Source organism: Ictidomys tridecemlineatus, chromosome 4 (assembly GCF_052094955.1).
Source record: "Ictidomys tridecemlineatus isolate mIctTri1 chromosome 4, mIctTri1.hap1, whole genome shotgun sequence".
NCBI classification, from domain to species: Eukaryota; Metazoa; Chordata; class Mammalia; order Rodentia; family Sciuridae; genus Ictidomys; species Ictidomys tridecemlineatus.
The window spans coordinates 6605602-6619035 of NC_135480.1; the positions used below are offsets into that span (position 1 = coordinate 6605602).

Genomic DNA, 13434 nt, shown 5'->3' on the forward strand with positions numbered 1-13434 from the left:
GCAGTTGGCCGCAGTGAGCTCAGTGGGGTGGGGATGATGGTGCCTACTTGACAGGTGAAATGACAAGCCCTGAGGGGGACAGGGGTCGGTGTTGGTGTGCATCTCTGTTTTGGTTCCTCTGAGCCACATGACAGACAAGGGTGTTGGCCCTATAAGGAGCAGGAGCCCTGTATTTTCCTCCTGAGAGGAGCACCTGCTGGACGGACAGCTGTCCCCTGCCATTAGCCCTGGCTCTCATCTGCGTCCTCTGCCAGGCCAGGGCTTCTCCTTAGAAATGTATCCTGAGAGAGGCAGTCAGCCCCGAAAGGGCTTTGACAGCACGGCCAGTTCTCAGAATGAAGTGCTGGCTTCATCTTCACACGTCTGCACCAACTGCCCAGCCCAGAAAAGAACAAGCATTTCCTGCCCACCTGCCGTGTATCAGGCGCTGAGCCAGCACGGGGCACCTGCCCAGAAACCACAGGGCAGACCCCAAGTGAGGGTTCATTCCTCTGACCACTGTTCACAGACACCTGCCCTGGGTCTGGAGACCCTGGAATCCGGGGGATGCAGTCCCCACTGCCAAGGCCGTGGGAAGCAGAGTGTAATGTGTATTAAGGCCTGTGAGAGCGTGGGATGCAGGAGTCCAGGAGAGGGAGCCATGGGTCTCACCGGAGAGGTCAGGGCAAGCATTCTGGAGGCCGTGTTTTCCAGCTGGGCCCTGAGGGGTGAGTTACTGAGGTGGAGAAGGGGCACCTCCATCAGGGGTGCTGGGTGGGAGGCGTGAGCATGGAGTAGACTGTGGGGACTTCTGATGACGGTTCCTAGGGGGTGAGGGAGGGTTAGGAGAGAGGATGAAGGGCCTTCTGTACAAAGTCAAAGCATCTGAGCTTCCTATTGCAATCAAGGAAAAGCAACCCTGGAGCCCTCTGCTGGAAGGACCCCCCTGTGGCTGCCTGTGGTCAGTGAACCACAGAGAAGGGACAAGGAGAGAGGCCTTGGCTGAGGCTATTCCTGCAGCCCAGGGAGGCAGAGATGAGGCCTGAGCAGCAACTTGCAGAGAGGAGGATGGACACAGGAGAGCAGCTGCCCCTACAGAGGCCATTTAGTCCCATGGTTAAGTGCACATAGGCTGGTCAGGTGTCCTGGGTTCAAATTCAGTCCTTTATTTAGAAGCAGTGGACATTTGATACTCAAGTGTGGAATCCTGGAGTGAGGTCATAGCTAGAGCTCAGACTCATGATCCCGGGGAAAACAGGAGCCGGAGTCCCCAGAGTCTTTGGTAAAGAGTACTAGGCTTAGCTGTCCCCTCTGAGGTAAGCAGGGAAGAAGGCAGCCCCCTCTGGCATGCCAGGCAGACTCATGAAAACCACAGAGGTCCCCCGACACCTGGACCAAGACCAAGGTAGGGCTGAGCAGTGGAGGATGGGCCCCAGAAAGCGCACAGTCCCACCACAGGCATCCTTCACAACCTGGAATTCCATCTTCCCGTCCTGTCCTCTTTCCCTTAGACCCAGCCCAAGTTTTCCTTCCAAGTTTTGGGCTGATGGGCTACACCTGTTTGTCCCTCTCCTGATGTCCAGTCCCCAGGTATTGCCACCTCCCAGGTCCTGACATGGCTTTGCCAATAGTCTGAGACTCCCTTAGAGCAGCCAGTTTCCATCAGCAAATCCTTGGAGGGGTCTCTGAGGAGGGGATAGAGCCACTCAGTGAAGGGACTCGGACATTAAAGTCCAGTCCTCACCCTCAAGTCACTCTGTTATGAGCCCTGGTTAGAATTCTTCTACACAAGAAGCATTTCACACCACAGCTCTGGTCGTGCTACACATTGCCAACAGGCCTCCCGGCCTCAGTCTCTGTCCCAGGTCTGAATGAGAATGGCCTCTCTCAGCTGATTGGACCAGGGGTGAGTTCCAAGCCAGAGAAGCCACCCATTGGCTGACCGGCAGCCTGTAAGGTAGCCTGGTCCAGCTTTCCTGGTGAAAGGAACCAATCTCCTCCTCTCTCTTGGGAGAATGAAGCACAAGGCGAAGGGGAGAGGTATGGGTCTTGAGGCCATTGATACATTAGAAGGAACCGGTGATGGGGGCCATCTTTGGCATGACAGAACAGGGCCCTGCTTTGCAGTCATTGGAGTTGCCATGATACCAAGATGGAGCCAATTGGCATCCTGTTCTGCTCTTTCTTTCTCCTCAGGGTTTCTCTCTCTCTCTCTCTCTCTCTCTCTCTCTCTCTCTCTCTCTCTCTCTCTCTCTCATATTTCTTCTTAAGTTTTAGGTGGAAATAATATCTTATTTGGGAGAAGGGAAGCAAAACTCAAGCTTTTCTTTATTCAAGATTCAGCTGCAGAGTCAATTGGTGGAACGTTGGTGTGGCTCATTTTCAGGGCAGAAAGTGGCGTCAGGCAGAAGCAAGGGTCTGGTTTATATGGGCTTCATTTAGGGTGGGACAGGAGGGCAATTCCTGGGGTCCATTGTATTGGGGTCTCCCTGATCCATTAGGGCGGGACAGGAATGTGAATAGGGAATTTCCTGGGGGTTATTGTACTGGGGTCAGCTGACCCTTTAGGGTGAGGGGTCAGGTGCCAGTCAGGTGGAGTTCCTTTTGTGTTCCTGTACTTTAGCTGAGGCCTGGGACTTTATTTTATTTTTTGAGTACTGGGGATTGAACTCAGGGGCACTCAACCACTGAGCCACATCCCCAGCCCTTTTTTGTACTTTATTTAGAGACAGGGTCTCACTGAGTAGCTTAGCGCCTTGCTTTTTGCTCAGGTTGGCTTTGAACTCATGATCCCTTCCTCAGCCTCCTGAGCTGCTGGGATTACAGGCTCAAAGGCGTGTGCCACTACGCCTGGGTCTGGGATTTTAAATGACAAAAGTTTAGGGAAGATGTTCTTGGACTTATTTTCCATATCCTTCAACTACTATCCCCATTTTAAGAAGAGGAAACTGGTTCCACAAGGCTAAATATGAATAGGCTGTAAGTGCCCATCCCTCCAAAGAAATGCTAAAAAAGTGAGTAAGAGCTATTGGGCCACACCTGAAATCCCAGTGTTAGACCAGGACACTGACTCCAATTAAAATCAAGTTAAAGCAAGCTTATTATTTCAACCGGCCGGGCTGCCTCTCCCCACAAAAACCGCAGGAAAAAGACAGCCCCACAGCTTTCCTGCAGCCCAGCTTCATAGCCCAGAAAGTTATACAAAGGGGGTTACAGATGACAAAACTCTGACGAGCATAACAAAAATGGTAGTTTACATTTTTGCTGGCCCAGCCTCTATCTCAGAACAAAGCCTGTCCAAGAAAGGGACATGCCTTTGTCCTTGAAAAAACCCACAGAGCACTCTTAGGCACATTCCCACCCTGCTAAGTTGTTTATCTACAAATAACAGGAGAGATCTGCTGCCCCAGGTGTCCCTGACTCAGTCAGGCTAGGTGGGGACCCATAGCAGCCCCCTAGCAGCCACCAATCAGCATGAGACAGGGAAATACCTGGGATGCCAGATGACCCTCCCAGTAGTTTATGGTGGTTGATAACATTGGGAAACCATGTAGTTCACCATGTACACCACTCTTGGCTTAAACCAATCGGTTCAAACGAATACCACTTTTGTAGTGACCAATCACCCCTACCCAACTTGTTCCAGCCAATGAATGTGCTAATCATGTTTTACAGTTGTTATTTGATTTTCCCGCGGTGTGTGATGATTTGCTATGATGTATGTGAAGTCCCTGCCCTCTCCAAAGAATGTATAAAAATGCTGCAAACCCTGGGCTTGGGGCCTCTCATCGTCATCAGTTGCTGTGTGTGTGCGCGGAGGACTGAGCTAGCTCAAAATAAACACCTCTTTGCTGCTTACATCGATCTTGAGTCTCTGGTGGACTTTGGGGGTCCTGAATTCAAGCATAACAAAGCAACTTTTTATACAAGAATTCATTAATAAAAGTAACAGATTATTTCTCAAAAGAAACCATGATACTCAGAAGGCAGTGGGATGATATAGTAAAATGCCAAAAAAAAAAAGCAACCAAGAATTTTTTTTAAGAGAGAGAGAATTTTTTAATATTTATTTTTTAGTTCTCGGCGGACACAACATCTTTATTTGTATGTGGTGCTGAGGATCGAACCCAGGCTGCATGCATGCCAGGTGAGCGCGCTACTGCTTGAGCCACATCCCCAGACCCAACCAAGAATTTTATATCCATAAAAACTATCTCAAAAGTGAAGAAGAGGCTCTGGGCTCCACTTGGCCACTTTGTTCACTGCCATCTTGATGTCTGCCACTGCCACTACCATGCTCTTGGTCAGCACCCCACTTGCCACCACCGAAGACCAGCAGCAGCTGCAGCTCTCGCTGCTGAAGGGGCTCAGCCTGGCAGACAAGGAGGACATGTTCCCGGCCCTCAGTGGGACCAGTGTCCTGGCCAGCAAGACTGCGAGGAGGATCTTCCAAGGAGTCCGTGGAGCCTAACTAAAGTTCCTGCCCCCAGCGTAGGGGATGGACCACTACTGAGAGAGAACACCCGCCACTTTGTCATCTGTCACAATGGGCAAAGTGCAACATCTGCAGCTGAGGGGAAAGATAAAGAATTTCCACACACTTTTGCCCCTTCAATGTTTTATTCACTCGAATCACTTAATACAATTTCACTCTATAGGTTCTTAGTCTAAGGAATCCTTAATGCTGGGCACTGCAATAGACATCATCAACTCAAAGCAAACCATTCTAAGTTAACTCTAAGCACTGTGAACACACTTGATCACGACAGACCCATTACAGACATTCCCTCTGCATGCTGAGCTTCAGAGCTAGATTTAAAGTCTTAAGACCTAAGGGATCTCAAGTCCAGCAGATGCATATTCAGACCACAGCGACCAGGTCAGGAACCAATAGAGGCTTCCCCTGGAGTGGAGTTGACCACTGGCTGAGGAGCCAGTTGTAAGGAGACGTAAAGACGTCCTTTTCTCACCAGAGTCAAGAGGCTGCTATAGAGTTTGAGAGCAATGAGGACGGTGCAGAGGATCAGGCAGGTGAGAAGAGCTGGGGTGTCAGTCCAGGGCCTCATCAGGCGCTCCAGCATGTGGGCATCAGTGTTGGCTGGCTGATGTCTGTTCATTTGCTCCAACATTTATATTAAATTTTGGGAGCTTCTGTTCACCATTTGGGTCCCTATCAGCTGTTACCAGGTTTCTTTTTTTTTTTTCCTTTTAAAATATTTTTTAGTTGTCAATGGATCTTTGTTATTTATTTATTTATATGTGGTGCTGAGAATTGAACTAGTGCCTCACACATGCTAGGCAAGTGCTCTACCACTGAGCCACAACCCTAACCCCTCTACCAGGTTTCTTAGTAACATCTTTCATTCTTAGAGTTAGGACATGTGGTTTGCTGATTTCTGACTCTTATCAGGATTATGACAAATGACATGTGACTTCACTTTTATCACATGTGACTTGCTTTTATCAGGCTATGCCTGATTGACATATTGGAGGGCTCTGCAGCTTGCCTGGTGAGACTGCAGGTTTTATTTATTTATTTTTAATATTTACTTATTTTTTTTTTAGTTTTCGGCGGACACAACATCTTTGTTTGTATGTGGTGCTAAGGATCGAACCCGGGCCGCTCACATGCGCGCTACCTCTTGAGCCACATCCCCAGCCCCTGCAGGTTTATTTTTAAATGGAGTTTTAAAATGAAGTTGCTGAGGCTAAGGCCTAAGGCCATCCTTACATCATCTTTCCTATTGAATACCATGTTATTTGGCAGATATGCAAGAAAGTGAGGCTTCCTTTCGGACAGCCAAGGAGGTGGATCTTTCCAAGGACATCCAGCATTGGGAAGCCCTGAAGCCTGAGGAAATATATATATATATATAATATATATATATTTAAATAATATATATATTTAAATTATATATATATATATATATATATAATATATATATATAATTTTATTGTGTGTATATATACATGGGTATATATATCATATATATATGATACATTATATATATGTGTATATTGCTGAGGGCCATTGCCAAGTAGGAATGATGCATCGAAATTTCCTTGCCAGCGTATCCCATGTTAAATGGAAATTTGCTGTGACATTGCATGTGTCTTTGAGAAAGGTGACATTGCTCAAGGACCAGGGTGGATCCAGGTTTAAGGTGTATCCTGCAGATTTTAGGAAGTATCCCGGTTTAAGATAATTTGGGTTTAAGGCGTTCCCGTTTAAGACAATCTGGGTTTTAGGGAAGTTCCAGGTTGAAGGTTATTCCTGCTGGATATAGGGCATTCCTGCTGCCTGAGTTCTCTGGAATTAAGAAAGTATTTGGGATGTGAATTGGGCGGCAGAACTGGGATTTCCCCAGAACGTGATTGTACAGGGCCGGTGTGAGTTCGGGAATAAAGAATTGCTGTTTGAATCTACAAGGTGTGTGGTGGCTCATGATCTTGTCCCCAGCCAAGACTGCGGCAGTATAAATATATATATATATATATATATATATATATATATATATATTTATTTATTTATTTATTTTTGGTACTGGGATTGAACTCAGGGGCACTTGACCACTGAACCACATCCCCACCCCTATTTTGTACTTTATTTAGAGACAGCGTCTCACTGAATTACTTAGCGCCTCACTTTTTGCTGAGGCTGGCTTTGAACTCTCAATCCTCCTGTCTCAGCCTCCCAAGCCACTGGGATTACATGTGTGTGTGTTATGCTTGAATTCGGGACCCCCAAAAGACCACCAGAGACCAAGATGGATGTAAGCAGCAAAGAGGTGTTTATTGTGAGCTAGCTCGTTCCTCTGTGCACACAGCAACTAGTGACGCTGAGAGGCCCCGAGCCCAGGGTTTGCAGCAGTTTTATACACTCTTTGGGGAAGGCAGGGACCCCCACATACATCATAGCATCTTTTAGCAAATCATCACCCACCACGGGAAAATCATAAAACAACTCTAAAACATGATTAGCACATTCACTGGCGGGAACAAGTTGGGTAGGTAGGGGTAATTGGTTAGTACAAGAGAGGGATTAATTTGAACTGATTGGTTTAGGCCATGAGGGAAGTACATGCTGAACTACATGGGTTCCCAACATGTTAACAACCACCATAAACTACTGAGAGGGTCATCTGGCATCCCAGGTATTTTCCCTGTTTCATGCTGATTGGTGGTTGCTAGGGGGTTGCTATGTGTCCTCACCTAGCCTGAGTCAGGGATACCAGGTGCAGCAGATCTCCCCAGTTAATGTAGATAAACAACTCAGCATGGTGGGTATGTGCCTAGGAGTGCTCTATGGGTCTTTCCAAGGACAAGGGTCACGCCCCCTTCCTTGGACAGGCTTTGCTCTGAGGTAGAGGCTGGTTTTTCACGTGCCACCACAAACAGCCCTGAGGAACGATATTTTATATTGCTTGTCCTGGCTTTCTTTGCAGCAAGTGATGGCATAGCAAATGAAAATTTGGTGGAATAATTTAGCCAAGAAGTTCAAATTACAGAAGTGGGCTGTTTCTATGGCTTCCAGGTTGCCACAGAAAACATGCATTCTAAAATGTAGAGTCTCCTTATTGACACTTACATTAAAGATTCTAAAGAAAGGGAATTTCTCTCCAATGCTATTGAAAGGATGCCTTGTGTGAAGAGGAAAGCAGATTGGGCCTTGAGTTGGATTGGGGACAAAGAGGCTACCTACAAGAACATGTTTTAGCCTTTGCCACTGCGGAAGGAATCTTCTTTTCTGGTTCTTTTGTGTCAATATTCTGGCCTCACATTTTCCAATTAACTTATTATCAGAATCAAGGGTTTACACTGTGACTTTGCCTGCTGAATTTTAAACACCTGTTACACAAACCATCAGAGCAGAGAGCAAAAGCAATAATCATCAATGCTGTGAGGATAGAACAGGAGTTCTTCACGGGGGCCTTGGCTGTGAAGCTCAAGGGATGAACTGCACTTTGATGAAGCAGTACATTAAATCCGTGGTAGACAGGCTCATGCTGGAGCTGAGCTTTCACAAGGTTTTCAGAGTAGAGAATCTATTGACTTTATGGAGAATAATTCACTGGAAGGGAAGACTAACTTGTTTGAGAGTAGGCAAGCATCAGAGGATGGGAGTGATGTCCAATCTAATAGAGGATTCTTTTACCTTGAATGTTGACTTCTAAATGAACAGAAGATGTGTTCTTATTTGGCTGACTTTTTTTTCTCCCTTATCATCCTCCACAAAAGAAATAAAAAATCAGCTACAATGAATCAACCAGTTATGCCATTGTCCACAAATGGCACCTAAAAAGCTGTGTAGCTACTGTCAGATCAGGCGTGGTGGGCAGCGACCAAAGGAGGCAGATTTAAAAGGGCCGCTGAACAGGCTTTATTGAGATATCACTCCCGGGTGGAACTTGATCAGACCCACAGAGGGGACAGGAGAAGAAACCGTGTGGAAGCTCGACCGGACTGGACTTTTATGGGGCTTACAGCGGGAAGGGAAGGGCTTGGGACAAGAAAATGTGTTTTTAGGGTCCCTTGCCCCCTTGGAGTTGGTCAGGGGACTTGGCTGAACTCCAGGATGGGCCAGGGGGTCCTGCTGATTGACAGGCGTTAGTCAGGAGATCTGGCTGATTGACAGGCGTTTCCACTGGCATCTGATTGATGTTCTTTTCCCACGCGGGCTGCTTTGTTCTAAGTAGCCACCAAGTCGCAGCCAGGGACCAAACATTCCAGCCTTTTTGTTGATATAGGGCGTCGAATTTCATCTGGCTATTTCCTGCTCAGGGGAGTGGCTCCGGTGTAGGTTCAGTGGGGAGGGGACCGTAGTGGTGTAGGAGCATCTGGTTGTAGGTCACTCTGGCAATTTCACTCACGCACTTTCGAGCGAACCTGAGGAGGCAGGGAGCAATCATTAATAGAAGCCCCATTACTAATACAGGAGTGAGAACGGGAGTCAGCCACGCAACGAGGGTTGAGTTCAGCCAGCCTGGCCAGGGGTCATTTGATGGTTGCTATTTAAGCCTTTCACCCCAATGTCAGACGGTGTCAACATTCTCTTCGACCAATCCAGTTTCGTTGATATGGTAGCAGCATTCTTCTTTCAGGAACAGACAGGTTCCCCCTTTATCTGCGTCAAAAGATCTAGAGCTCCACGTTCTGCAACGAGACTTGGGCAAGAGATATTATTTGCCTTTGTAGGGAAGCGAGAGAGGCGGCTGATGCCTCTACTGCTTCCCGAGTTGTTGTTCAAGCTTCTGAGTAGCTGTCACTGCAAAACCAAGTCCTCCTGCCCCGAGTCCAGAGGCAGCGAGGGAGAAGGCCAGGGAGAGGCCAACTACTACTGGTAGAAAGACGGCCTTTCTTGTCCTGGAAAGGGAGGTAGTAACAAGCCATGTTAACTCAGCCTCACTGTACAGGGTTAATTGAGGAACCAAGGTGGAAGGAACACACAAAGCAAACGGCATGTTGAGGCTTAGATTTTTTGTCAGGGTACCATTGCACCAGAAAAAGAACCCAGGCAGAGCAAAGGTTGAGGAAGAAATTCGAACAATCTGGTCACAGGTGCTGAACCTGAGGAAGTGTAGCAGCAAGAGAAGTTCCCTGATGAGTTACAAAAAAAGAGGTACTTCCTCAAAGGCTGGAGAGGGGGGCCTTGGGGTCTAGTTGAGGTATTGAGCAGAAAATCAATGGGAATCACAATTAACGGAGTACAATCCAAACCTGCTCAGAGGAAACAGTCCGAAATGTTATTCACTTTGGACAAATGGAGAAGCTGAAGGCCCTGACGTATTAGGGCCACCCATGATAAAAGGTCAGCTTCAGGATGGGCACCTGCATCCAGCTGGCGTTGGAGTTCCCTCTCTTGCTCCTGGGTGGTTATGTGAATTTGAGGGAGCACTTGTATATAAGTTCTCCATATTCTTATAGAGGCTGAGGGGTGTTTGGCAAAACCCCATGAATAAAATTTACCATCAACACCAGAAGCCCATTTTGGGCCCCATGGGTCCCAAATAGTCAATTTGGTGTATGCTCGATTCTCATAGCAAGGCTCATCTAGAAAGCGTTTTTTGCATGAATTATAAGGGCATCCGCCATAGGTGTCAGGCCAGCGCTTACAAGACTCCTCAGTTTGGTCTGCTATGAAGCATACCATTGCTGAACATAAGTGGGATGGCGGCCTGGTTGAATCCAGTAACATTAAGGGTGATGGCCCAATTACAGCCAGTGAAAGGGCAATCGCCTAGACCCATAAACTGAGAGCAGGTGGTGCCATCCTGTTGCCATGTCGCTTGGATGTAGAAGTGCCATCTGTGGGTTGGGATGGAAGCTTGAGAGAAATTAATGATTAGTACCAAAAGGAGAGGGTTGGCGAGAAACCTTGAGTTTGGTGGGCCCCAGCATGGAAGTATGACTGTATGGAGTCAGTGGGGGATGGGGAGCCTCCAAGTGATGTTGAGGCCTTTGGAGACTAGTTGAACAACCTGAGAAGTGAAGGCCGGACTGTTGTCTGGCTGGATGGAGGAAGGAAGTCCAAATCTGGAAATGATCTGCTCAATGAAGATGGAGGGGACGGTGTCAGCAGTTTCCCTGGGGGTAGGGAAGGCTTCTAACCAACTCTAAGAGAGTGCTATCCCCAAATCACAAACAGTTAAATCCTGTGTCAAGGCCTGACCAAAGAGGTAGGGACTGTCCCTGAAGCCTGTCCATGTCAGCTGTTGAGACCTAAAGGAGGTAGGGTCTTCCCATATGAAGGCAAAGAGGTAGTAAGAGTCAGGATGCAGAGGCACTGTAAAGAAGGCAGCTTTAAGATTCAGGACAATAAAGTGAGTGGTCAAAAAAGGATATGAGTAAGAAAAGTGTAAGGGTTGGGAACCACCAGGTGGATGGGAATAACGGCCTTGTTAATTAGGTGCAGGTCCTTGCCGCAGTCTGGCTGGGCACAATTCAGGAGCTGTAAGGTGCAAGACATCCTAGTGTCAGGATGTAAAGTCTCTTCTGATTCTGTGAATGATCCACCCTGCAGCATACTGCACCTACAGCAATACCATTGAAATAGGCAAGTTTTGCTAGCTTGCCAACCTCCAGCACATCCTTATAGAACTTGTCATTGTAGCATGTTCTTGGCCTGGCATCTAAAGCCTGTTTTATTGCAGCTGCCACGATTTGCCCTTGTTCATTAATGTCTCTGGCATCTAAAACCTGTTTTACTGCAGCTGCCATGACTTGCTCTTGTTCATTAAGGTCTCTACATAATTTAATATATGTGTTTAAATCTTCATGTTTCCATGGTCTAATGACTTCCCTGCACCAACGATTCGCTTGCTCATAAGCCAGTTGTTTTAGTAATGGCATTGCTTGTTCTGTATTCCCAAAAACTCTGGTAGCTGTTTGAATAAGCCTATCTATAAATTCAGCGTAAGATTCATTAGCTCCTTGTATTACCTTAGATAATTGACCTTGTAAACCTCCATGTCCTTCTAAAGTCTTCCATGCCCTGACTGCCTCTGCAGCAATTTGTGTGTATATGCCAGGATCATATGCAATTTGTTGCTGCTGATCCTCATAAGGTCCCTTTCCTAACAACATATCTAGATTTCTCTGAGGATAACCAGCTGCTGCATTTCGCCTAGCTGTCTCCTTGCTTACAGTGAAGGGTGCTTGAGGACCATAGGTTGTTACAGCCTCTTTTAGCTGCTTCACTGTTTTGAAATTTAAAGCATGGTGAATTCCCTGCCCTCCTGCCTCAAATACAGGGCATGTTAATACTTGAGATCCTGTCTCAGGATCCCAACTATCAACTGCGGGTCCATCCAACAGCACCACCTCTACAGGAGACTGCTACTAACACCTTTCTATCACCAGAGGGCGTAACGTCTCCACACTATTAAAAGATTTAACCTAAATTCTAAGTGTTTGTAAAGGGTTAACTGTCCTACATCAAACTTGTGTTAAATAATTCCATCCACTTATACAAGAAGAAGATTTGGAAGAAGTAGAAGTTGGGCACTAGTTTGTATGCCTATGATTCAGTAAAGACTAAAGTAATACCCCATGTTGAGTTGATTATTTTGATATATGATAAAAAAATCTTTGAGGTAAAATAGTAATTCTGTTAACTGGAAGATCACAGAATATATCCATCATATTTTGCAGGACAGATAGTTTTCACAGTGGGGCAAGTAGGTTAAATTTATACTGTATGGAATTTGCATTTAGGTTCTAAAGAAAAGAATCTATAGAGAAATCTATGCAATGTATAATTTGCCCAGATTAGTTTTCATTTAAGGAAAGGAGTTCTGAAATATCTTCAAAGTTTACTCATCAATTGAAAATCTTTCAAAAAGAGATTATTAGGAAACTGATGTGTGGTGGTGGAAAAGAAAAGCTCCCTCAGTTTTTGGAGGGAAAACTTTAAAATTACTTTAATGGCTAAATTTACTTGGTGCTGATAATGCCAAGTTTGCGGGTTTGTTCCCCATACGGGCCACCAAATGCCGCAGTCTGGCTGGGCACAATTCAGGAGCCACTTGTTAAAAGAAACGAACTTTATTTTTAGGACCACACACACCAAACAAAACAGCTCCTCAGGAAAAACCTTCAGAGCCCAACTGCCACCACCGGCTTCCCACAAGCCTCTCTACCTCCCCTACTCCTCCTGCTCTTGAGGCTGATTGGCTGGGTCGCATGGGCAGAGCCAAAAAAGTCCCCCAGTGAGCAGCTCCGTGGTCTGAAAGGGCGGGGAAACAGCCCAATGAGCATCACTGCAGAGGAGCCAATCAGTTGGCAGCTAGAAGTTGCTGGGGCTGCTGTGAGCCAATCATCAGCTGGCAGCTGGAAGTTTGCTGGCAGCTGGAAGTTTGCTGGGGCCCCTTCGGCTGTGGCTCTCAACAGGTCCTGGACTAAGCGATAGGCTCCAGAGGGTTTGCATACCAGAAATATGGGAGTGTTGCAGGGGGAGTAAGTATTAGGAGTCCCTGGGTAACCAGTCTATCATGGGTTTAAGTCCCTCCCTATGGGTTTTGGAGATGAGAAATTGGGAACGCAAAGGAAGTTTAGTTTCTGGCTGGGGATGTGGCTCAAGCGGTGGCGCGCTTGCCTGGCATGCATGCGGCCTGGGTTCGATCCTCAGCACCACATACCAACAAAGATGTTGTGTCCGCCAAAAACTAAAAAATAATTATTAAAAATTCTCTCTCTCTCTCTCTCTCTCTCTCTCTCTCTCTCTCTCTCTCTCTCCTCTCTCTTAAAAAAAAAGGAAGTTTATTTTGGGGTTTCAGCTGGATACGGACTGACTTGTGATGGGAGGCTATGACTGGCTTGGAGATGTCCCAGATCTGGGAATCAACTAGGTCAGGGGGCAATGGCACAGTAGGTATGGTCAGGTTATTACAGAGGGTAAGAATTAGAGGAAGGAGATGGCTGGTAGTATTCTTGGGGTGTAGTTGGAGGGTGGCTCCC

General features: G+C 46.8%; 1 pseudogene; it reads left to right on the forward strand.

Moving 5' to 3' along the window:
* Nucleotides 1-4273: 4273 nt before the first annotated feature.
* On the forward strand, nucleotides 4274-8244 carry LOC101977204 (ribonucleoside-diphosphate reductase subunit M2-like; annotated as a pseudogene).
* The last annotated feature ends 5190 nt before the right edge of the window (nucleotides 8245-13434 follow it).